The following is an 11,699-nucleotide window of genomic DNA, read 5'->3' as shown; positions in this document are numbered from 1 at the left end:
CCTGATCTTTGGGGGACGTTTCCTTTTATATCTGATTATTGGCATTTAAAGCCATTTATTTTTATTCACAAAAGAGTAACTACCCAAAATATGTGAGATAGTATTCTGCATCATTCTCTATAAATAGAGAAGTCATGCACCATTGTAAATGACCGAAATTCTGATCTTTGGGAGAAAACTCTGTAGAATTCATGCTAAAGAATTGTTCAGAGATAATCTTGAGGTTAATAACAGAGACTCGTGGACTAGGCAGATTTAACTGCTGAACCACGTAAAAAACCGTGTGTTTGATTCATTTGTTTCTTTTGGCCATTGTCTTTAATTGTTTACGTGCTCTCTTCTTTTATCTGTTGACGAAAAACGGCGTCAACATTAATTAAATGATTTATATATAGTTTTTTCAACTTTGATAGATTTCTTATAGATTCATACACGTAAGCATCCATTATTACTTTTATTAGTAGACATATTTTTATTGCTTTTATCCATATAAGAGGGAACAAGTTGTGATAAGATTTTTGCTTTTTGAAGTAAACAACAAAAACATGTCAAGAGATAATTCTACTATCATATAATAATAACACATATAAATATATTTATATACGTCAAATATCAAAGCAATGTACAAAAACCTCATTATACTATTTATTTTTAAAGATTATAATATTTCTATTACTTTTTCTACAAAAAGAGTTTTTAGCAACAATAAATCTATGCCATTTAATTAATATTTTGAAATTTATTAAGAAAAAAAAGTAACAAATATTTTGTGTTTAAGTTAGGCTTTTTATTGGCACATTTAATTTTTCTTGTTGAAGCATGTAAAAGAGAACTGAATCTTATAAGAATATTATTAAATTAAACTTACATCACACAATTGTAATTTTTTTTTAATAAATTAGAGGTTAATTAGTTTGAACGAGAAAATTTCTAGGAGATAATAATTGTAATTAATATTTAGTATATATAGATATATGTTAGGAAGACATTGAAAATGAATGAATCAAGAGTGAAGAATGAATGGAGAGAATGAATATTAAATAATTTTTTTTATTCTTTAATTAATAAATATGTGACTACCATGTCATCAAGTAGTCCTTCCAAAAGTTTGAAAAAATTAAAATTTATTTGTAGAAATATTAATTAACAGCTATAAATATAGATCATTGATCTTAATCTAATAGTTAATATTAAAGTAAATATCCATAGGTAGTAACCATTAAGAGTGTCCCATATATGTTAATATTGTTCATTTTTTTTTCTCACTAGATGTGTATATATATATATGCACTCTTAATAGTTACTACCCATGTGTGTTTACTTTAATATTAACATGTTGACGCCGTTTTTCGTCAACTTAAATTGTAGAGCAATTGAACAATTAAACAATGGAGCGAATGAATGATGAAGAGAAACATGAGAATTTTTACGTGGTTCAACAGTTAATTTTGCCTAGTCCACGAGTTTATGTTATTAAGGCTTAGAGTTTTCTGGAAATTCTTCAGAGATGAATTACCCAGAGAGCTTTCTATCAAGAAATCAGAAATCGATCCCCTACAAGTGGTCATTCCTCATCTATTTATAGGGAAGGTTACAGAGTTCATTCCCACATATTTCGGGATGATATTCTGTATATCAATTCAAATAATGACATTAAATGCAATATCTCCTATATACATGGAAACGTCCCATAAAAATCGGGAACAGATAACAGACTAAATGGTATCCCTTAAATATTGGGATTACACAACAATAAATATGTTCACACGTAATAGGCTATCCCAGGTGACTCACCAGGTCTTCGAGATCAGCCATCGACATTGTGACTGTCAAGACTTACGGAACCGTTACGAACTTGTCACCCAACTTCAGGATATGCTCGGAGTAGGTAGATACTATTGAAGTTGTTACACCCGAGCTTGAACTTCCCAAGCTCGGACTATCTTATCTGAAGACAATCGGTAACAAATATATCCGAGTGTCGTGTCATTTCGAAATCAGAAAGTATCCCGAGGTTACACATCTTCGAGGTCGTTGTTTTACTTCAGAGATTTTACAGCTGGACCATACGATGTTTTCATACATTTCGAGCTGACACTTGACGAGCCCAGATTTCGGGGTCATAACCTCTTATCTCGAAATCTGGGTGTAACATTTTGCCCCCTCAAAAGTATCAGTTCGAATCCTATGAGAAGGAAACTTTTGAACTGCTCCTATTACGAACTGTACCACCAAATACACTCGAGTGCGGACACGCGTCAGCCGGGCATTGACCAATCAAAGCACTTGAGTGCCTTGGAACCCTGCCCACGTTCGTTCGCCTGCCAACTTTATGGTACTATCATTTCATCGGTCCCTAACCATTGGATTGGATACGAAATCTGGCCAATGGCCCAGATTAATTCGGCTTTTAACATTCCCAGGGGTCTATAAATACATTTCCATCATCTTCCCTATTTTACTTTTGCCTTCAAGCTTTCAGAGAGAGAAAAAGAGAAAAACCAGAAATTTCTTTGCCCAGATCTTGCATGTTCTCCAAGCCGAGAAGACAAAGCAACATTGGCCTCTTCGAATCCGTGAGATCGTCTTTGCAACCGCTTATTCGATCATCGATTTCTCTGTTTTCGCCGACTACATTGTGTAAGTTTAAGTTCTTAGCGTGTACATGCACTGCTTTCATGCACGTTTATATTGTTGCATTGTTGGTTCACTTACTAGTTTTGAACACTAGAGTATTTAGGTGATAAGTATTATTCTTAAGTTCTAATATCATGGGTTCCAAACCCAAATTCTATGTAATAGATCCAAATACGGTTCTTCTACTGAGTTTTTTGAATTTTGGATGACATAGTGTGTGCACCAAGATACTGGGTACAAGATTAGGGTTTACATGTATAAAAAAACATTAGATACACATGCAATTGACTCTTTCATCGTGATTTTGGCACTATAAATTATTCTTTACGAGTGTTGAGAATTTATGATAAGATACCAAAATTGTGAAAAATTACACTACTACCAAAAAAAGCTTTTTAGGACTCGTGGGGCGCGAGTCCTCTATTTAAGAACCTTAAAAACTGTGACTTTTTAAGGCTTGCAGAATATTTTAGGGCTCGCATTGCGAACTCTAAAAGAATTGACGCGAGCCTTAAAATAATGACCGAGTAAATGGTGGCATATGAGAATTTATGATAAGAAACCAAATTTGCGAAAAAATTATCAAAACAAAACTATATATATATTTTTGTAAAATGATTATATATAAAAAAAGTAATAATATGTGAACTAAAATTATACATTAAAATATTATACCAATTGATATACCGATTTCATTTAATCAATCAAATTTATTTTAAACCAGACCCACTATTTTATAAAAAAGTGACATATCATTTAGTGTAATATTTTGATACATTACTTTGATTACCAAAGACCTTTTGATTGCATATTCATACACGCAGGCACCCATTAATAATTCTATTAATTAATGCAAATTTATTGCTCTTTTATCCATAGATAAATGGAAAATAAAATCCTACCGTTAATTGATTGACTTCATAATACATAAGATTTTTTTTTTCTTTTTTTTTTTTTGAAGAAAACAACTTGGGAATAGACTTATTAAAAAAAGATTAAAAATACTATTTGGCTTTTTCTCTCTCTCTCTCTTAATGTTTGGTGAGATATGTACGATGAAAATAAACATTCCACTCTACAAATAAATAAATAAACATTCCACTCTCTCGACAAAAATAAAAAAAGAAAAAGAAAAAGCAATTATTAAAGCAAGCACAAACCTCACTCTCCAATTTATATCCCATTTTTTTTTATATCTCTTCAGTATAAAAAAAATGTGCAGATTACATAAATGATTAGTTTTAACTATTTGTATTGTTAATTTTAACGAAATATTTTAAATATTTAATATAATATATTTTTAAAATTAACTAAAAATAGATATTTATTAATTATATTAATATAAATTTAAATATTATAAAATATTATTATTATATTAATATTTAATATAAGACTACATATATAATAATTATATTAATATAAATTCAAATGTTATAAAATATCATTATTATAATAATATATAATACACGACTAGATATTCAATAACTATATTAATATAAATTTAAATATTATAAAATATTATTATGATAATAATATATAATCCTAATTTTTTACTAATTATATTAATATGAATTCAAATATTATTATGATAATATATAATCCTAATTTTTTACTAATTATATTAATATGAATTCAAATATTATAAAATATTATTATTATTATAATATTTAATACTTATATTAATATAAATTTAAATATTATAAAATATCATTATATTAATATATAATACATATTCTTAATTTTTATTAAAAAATTATCATTTATGTTTAAAAATGTTATCATATTATATCTCTTCTATATAATAAGTGTGTAGATAACATAAATTCTTGGTTTTAACGGTTTTTTATTTTTTTAATGTTAACTTTAACAGAAAATTCTTATATTTAACGGTATTTTGTAAACACTTAAACTTAAACTTAAATAAAATAAATAGTTAAAAAAATTAAAATAGGATATTTTTGAGATATTTTACAATGATAATTATTTAAAAATAATAAATAATTAAACAAATTAAAATAGGATATTTTTTAGATTTTTTACATGATAATTATTTAAAAATAATAAATAATTAAACAAATTAAAATATGATATTTTTGAGATATTTTACAATGATAATTATTTAAAAATAATAAAATCATTTTATTATTTAAATAAAATTTAATTAAACTTAAACTCAATTATTAGAATAATACCATATTAAACATATAATATAATATACTGTCAATTAGTAACAAATTATTTTTAAAAAAACTAGCAAAAACTTAAATTTAAAAGCCACCTATAATGTTTAATATTACATTAAACATATAATATATAATCTCTTGTTGTTACTCCCAAATTCAAAAACTAGAACAAACATAAACTTAAATAAAATAAATAAATTATTTAATTAAAATATGATATTTATTTGAAATTTATATGATATTAATATAAATTTAATAAATTCTATAAATAAAACTAAGCAAACGTGCATATTGCATGTTGCTTGTATCTAGTGTATATAAAAAACATAAACAATATTTTGATTTAATATATTTATGTTATTTTTTTATATATAATATTATTTATTTATGTTTATATAATAATAATATAAATTTAATAAATATAATTAATAAATTCTATAAATAAAACTAAATGGATATATTACACCTGAAATAGTTTAATGAGTTAGTTAGTCAAAACATTATTGTAATTATTAATCAAATGAGTTATATATAGTTTTCAACTTTGATAGATTTCTTATAGATTCTTACACGTAAGCATCCATTATTACTTTTAGTAGTAGACATATTTATTGCTTTTATCCATATAAGAGGGGAACAAGTTGTGATAAGATTTTTGCTTTTTGAAGTAGACAACAAAAACATGTTAAGAGATAATTCCACTATCATATAATAACACATATAATTATATTTATATACGTCAAATATCAAATCAATGTACACAAGCCTCATTATACTATTTATTTTTAAAGATTATAATATTTCTATTACTTTTTCTACAAAAAGAGTTTTTAGCAACATTAATAAATCTATGTCATATAATTAATATTTTGAAATTTATTAAGAAAAAAAGTAACAACTATTTTGTGTTGAAGTTATGCTTTTTATTGGCACATTTGATTTTTCTTGTTGAAGCATGTAAAAGAGAACTGAATCTTATAAGAATATTATTAAATTAAACTTACATCACACAATTGTAATTTTTTTTAATAAATTAGAGGTTAATTAGTTTGAAGGAGAAAATTTGTAGGAGATAATAATTGTAATTAATATTTAGTATATATAGATATATGTTAGGAAGACTTCTCAATGGTAATTACTCATGGATAGTTATCATAAATTATTAAATAAGATTTTGATGATGAATGATTATAATGATGATGAAAATAAATAAATAAAATATATAAAAACAATAATTTTGATTTTTTTTTTAGATTAATTAGGCAATAAACATTAGTTGTTGGAAAGATAATAGTCACAATAATTATTCCCATTAATTCCAAAATGATTTTTTTTTCTCATGGAATGGATAAAAAGGAATGGATCAAGAATGAAGAATGAATGGAGAGAATGAATATTAAATAATTTTTTTATTCTTTAATTAATAAATATGTGACCACCATGTCATCAGGTAGCCCTTCCAAAAGTCTGAAAAAATTAAAATTTATTTTTAGAAATATTAATTAACAGCTATAAATATGGACCATTGATCTTAATCCAATAGTTAATATTAAAGTAAACATCCATAAGTAGTAACCATTAAGAGTGTCCCATATATGTTAATATTGTTCATTTTTTTATTCTCACTAGATGTGTATATATATAGGTGCACTCTTAATGGTTAATACCCATGGGTGTTTACTTTAATATTAACCCGTTGACACCGTTTTTCGTCAACTTAAATTGTAGAGCAATTAAACAATTAAACAATGGAGCGAATGAATGATGAAGAGAAACATGAGAATTTTTACGTGGTTCAGCAATTAATTCTGCCTATTACCACAAGTCTATGTTATTAAGACTTAGAGTTTTCTGGATATTCTTTAGAGATGAATTACCCAGAGCTTTCTCTCAAGAAATCAGAAATCGATCCCCTACAAGTGGTCATTCCTCCTCTATTTATAGGGAAGGTTACAGAGTTCATTCCCACATATTTCAGGAAGATATTCTGTACATCAATTCAAATAATGACATTAAATGCAATATCTCCTATATACATGGAAACGTCCCATAAAAATCGAGAACATATAACAGACTAAATGGTATCCCTTAAATATTGGGATTACACAACAATAAATATGTTCACACGTAATAGGCTATCCCAGGTGACTCATTAGGTCTTCGAGATCAGCAATCGGCATTGTGACTGTCACGACTGACGGAACCGTTACGAACTTGTCACCCAACTTCAGGACATGCTCAGAGTAGGTAGATACTGTCGAAGCTGTTACCCAACTTGTCACCCAACTTGTCACCCAACTTCAGGACTGCACTTCCCAAGCTCGGACTGTCTTATCTGAAGACAATTGGTAACAGATATATCCCAGTGTCGTGTCATTTCGAAATCAGAAAGTATCCCGAGGTTACACATCTTCGAGGTCGTTATTTTACTTCAGAGATTTTACAGCTGGACCATACGATGTTTTCATACATTTCGAGCTCACACTTGACGAGCCCAGTTTTCGGGGTCATAACCTCTTATCTCAAAATCTGGGTGTAACATTTTGCCCCCTCAAAAGTTTCAGTTTGAATCCTATGAGAAGGAAACTTTTGAACTGCTCATCTTAAGAACTGTACCACCAAATACACTCGAGTGCGGACACGCGCCAGCCGGGCATTGACCAATCAAAGCACTTGAGTGCCTTGGAACCCTGCCCACGTTTGTTCGCCTGCCAACTTTATGGTACTATCATTTCATCGGTCCCTGACCGTCGGATTGGATACGAAATCTGGCCAATGGCCCAGATTAATTCGGCTTTTAACATTCCTAGGGGTCTATAAATACATTTCCATCATCTTCCCCATTTTACTTTTGCCTTCAAGCTTTCAGAGAGAGAAAAAGAGAAAAAAGAAGAAATTTCTTTGCTCAGATCTTGCATGTTCTCCAAGCCGAGAAGACAAAGCAACGTTGGCCTCTTCGACTCTGTGAGATCGTCTTTGCAACCGCTTATTCGATCATCGATCTCTCTGTTTTCGCCGACTACATTGTGTAAGTTTAAGTTCTTAGTTTCGTATTGTTAGAGAATATATATTATTGCTCAATGGAAATATGGAAAAACCAATATACAACTCTATGCAAAAATACAATAGACAAGGTAATTGATTAAATAAATATTACAACTCAATTGCTCAAAATACATGTAACGCCCCAACCCTAGGGACCGTTACGGTGTGCCTTGTAAACAGTGCTAAACTCGCTAGCCGAGTCATTTGGCCAAAAACGTGAACTAAGCATGGTTAGTGGTTTAGGGATTAAACATTTTGGATAAGATGTAACGTTTCACTAGAACGTTTAATATATACATTGGGATCCCGAAAATATAATTTCAGAGTCTATTACAGAAAATATTTACAACAGGCCGTTCTAAGCGGCAAAACAGGGTTCAACCCTAGTTCCACTCTAAACCTCGGCTGTGGCGGACGAGCAGCTGCATATGTACACGTCATCACCTAAGCTCTCCAACTCAAGGATGGTCCAGCTTCCTCTTGCCTTTACCTGCACCACGTAGCACCCGTGAGCCGAAGCCCAGCAAGAAAACACAATATAACATGATATAATATCAACTATAACCATAGTAACCATTTGGAACCAATGGTCCATCCAGATAGGTGACAATAGCCAAAAGTCACAATAATGAGCATCGCTCCTTCTAGCCATGTGACGATAGGGTCACCAGGGCTTAACTGATAAGTGATCCTTTCATAAGTTTGATTAGGACAGGTGCAAGGTGATTAGTCACCAACATAACCTTCCTCACGACTCTAGAGTCGAAACTAAGGATAGCGTCCCCCAGCCATGTGACAACCAGTCACCGGGGTCATATACCTTGGCTGAAATCATCTGGTCTCAGACCAGGCAAGCGCTTATAGTTCTCATTGACCTTCCGATCGGTCTAGCATTAATACCCCATATGAGTCATTCAATGCCGACCTCGATTAGATCTAATCTTTATTTGGCCCGGCGTTCACAACACACTGCCACCCCTGACCCTTGGGTCGGTAAAACACGACCAGTGCTCAGCCCGTGGTGAACTTAACTAATAAGTCACAGCTTCACAGACGGATCTGGCACCATTGTCGATTCTGACTAATAAGTCAGTGCCATACACAGGTAAGCCATGCCACTAAACATATATCACATGTCCAATATCCATAAACAAGGTATTTAGCATGCTTACTAACAGATACCAGTACAATTAGGACTATGCACAACCACAGAGGCTCAAGCTCAAGACAATATCATACCCAGTATACAAAGCATGTCCTAATCACATGTTTCTCGTGCATCACATGCATCATACTCAACAATCCAACATGCACCAATAATCGCCATGCATGTCACGATCAACAATTAACCAACATGCATCAAGAATAGCCATGCATGCCATACTTAATAATCAATCCACATGCATCAAGAATAGCCATGCATGTCATACCTAATAATCAACCAACATGCATCGTAATAGCCATGCATGTCACATATACACAGGGTGCAGTTTTCTTACCTCAAAGTCGAGCTAGAACGATTAAAAGAACGACCCTTGAGAACGATCAACCTTTAGTCCTTTAGCGGTCACCTAGTCATAACCAAATATAGGATACCATCAATCAAAATGGTCAACATAAGTTCCCAAATCAATATCTAGCCTCCGGGACATCAATCCCCACTTAACCGGGTACTAGGATCAACCCCGAGGCCTTAAGCTAGCATCCCTAGGCCAAAATCCCATTTTTGGCCAAATCTGCCTTGATGGGCCGCGGCTCACCACAGCCATGCCGCGGCTCACCCTCCTGACAGAGCCATTTTCACCTTTAGAGCCAACACAGGCCGCGACACACCACAGACAGGCCGCGGCTCATTTCGCAAATCAGCCAAGAAACCAGCATGCACCAGCCAACTCTCCCCTGCGTTTTCCCTTGGAACCAAGCCTTCAAACTTGTCCCAAACCCCAACCTAACACCCAATTTAACCACCAAACATCCTCTACAACTCACCCTCAACAAAACCCAAAGTAAACATCACCCAAACCTCCATTAATTCAAACTTTCCACAAGTGATTCACAAGTTAAAAACTAAAACTCAAAACAGAGTATGAACCAGAAACTAATGGTTGAAGCTTACCTCAAACACGATTTGAATCCTCTTTAATGGCTGAACTCAAGCTAAACCTCCCCAAGCTTGACTCCCTAGCTTGTTTCCTCAAGATAGGCTCTCAAAACCTAAAGAAGAGGGTGAAGGAGGACTTGTATGGGAAGGAAGGGAGAAAGAGAGGATAGGCTCTGTTTTAACTCTGTATTTTCTACAGCCTTCATGTCATATATATCCTTAGGGTCAAAAGACCATTATGCCCCTAAGCCAAATAAATCCCTCTAAGAGCTTCCAAGGGTAAAACCGTCCTTTCCCGCCTATCTCGTTAATTATAATTAACGCTCTCCAATTTCCGCTATTCTCAATATTCCCAAATACCAATAAATCATATCCCATTACCCTTTAATTCCCGGTAATGATCTAATCATTAATTTCACCCCGAGACTCACCCTGAGCCCCGAACTTAAACCCGTTATGACTAGACCGAACACTTACATCACATGATCGTCTCATGTCGATTAGCTCAAACCAATCCACCTTATAATGTGGCTATATTAATTAATCACAACCATGCACCCAAGATATACAATTACGCCCACAGTGGCCAAATTACCAAATTACCCTCATAATTAACATATGAGCCCATATGCATGCATTCACCATCATATAATAATATAATTCACGTAAACATGCATATAATCATTAAATACTATAATAAATCAATTATGGCCCTCCCGGCCTCCTAATCAAGGTCCTAAACCTTATTAGGAAATTTGGGGCATTACAATACAAGTAACTAGAAAGATGTAAGAGAAGAAGATTACAAACTCAATACTATAATAATACAAGTAAATAAGAAGAACAAGAGGAACAAAAGAATGAAAACACAAACAAACTCTCACACAATCAAAGTGTAGAGTAGTGGGGATCACCAACTTGAACAAGGTTCAAGACCTTTGTCCAAAAGCTTATTTCCCCCTATTCTCTAAGCACTAAGGGATCTCTCTAGGAAATAGCTCTCTGGAATAATCAAGCCTCAAGGTGTATTTTTCAGCCAAGTGCTTTGTGGATGAAAATGGTGTGTCTTACAAGTGAGCATTAGGCTCCTATTTATAGAGTTTTGAGACACCCTTTGAATTTCAAATTCCACCAACCCCTATGGCTGTTACCAATGATTAATTGGATATTTTATGGAATTAAAATAGAGATTTGGGAGTTACTTGGCTGTTGGAAACGTTCAAAATTGAATAAAAACCGAAATTCAAAGAAGCTGTCAGCCACTAGGGCCGCGGCGCTTGTTCCAGGCGCCGCGGCCCTCAGTCAAGTTCAGCAACAAATTTTTTTAGTTTTTTCCAAAATGTTCCAATTTATTCCCACTTGATTTTGTAACTTCCATACACAATATGAGAGTTAAAATCACATCTCTATCAGCCATTTCTCATATGGCTTTATGAAATCCAATCTCAAATGTGTAACATATAATATACACATTATTGGGTAATATTTGGGAGTTACAAATTTGTAACTGATTTTGTAACTGGAAAATATGTCACATTTGGACACACACATGTGTCCAATTTTGTGACTCTCAATAATATGTTACAAGGTATGACAAATCACATTTGTGTGACAAATCACATTTGTGTGACAAATCACATTTTGTCACATTATTTAATCTAATATTATATTATATGAAATAATATAACACATATGTCCGTGTACATGCACTGTTTTCATGCACGTTTATATTG

The sequence above is a fragment of the Humulus lupulus genome, chromosome 5 (genome assembly GCF_963169125.1).
Source record: "Humulus lupulus chromosome 5, drHumLupu1.1, whole genome shotgun sequence".
Classification (NCBI taxonomy): Eukaryota; Viridiplantae; Streptophyta; class Magnoliopsida; order Rosales; family Cannabaceae; genus Humulus; species Humulus lupulus.
The sequence above is the reverse complement of the archived record's forward strand: the minus strand, read 5'-3'. Positions refer to the sequence as shown.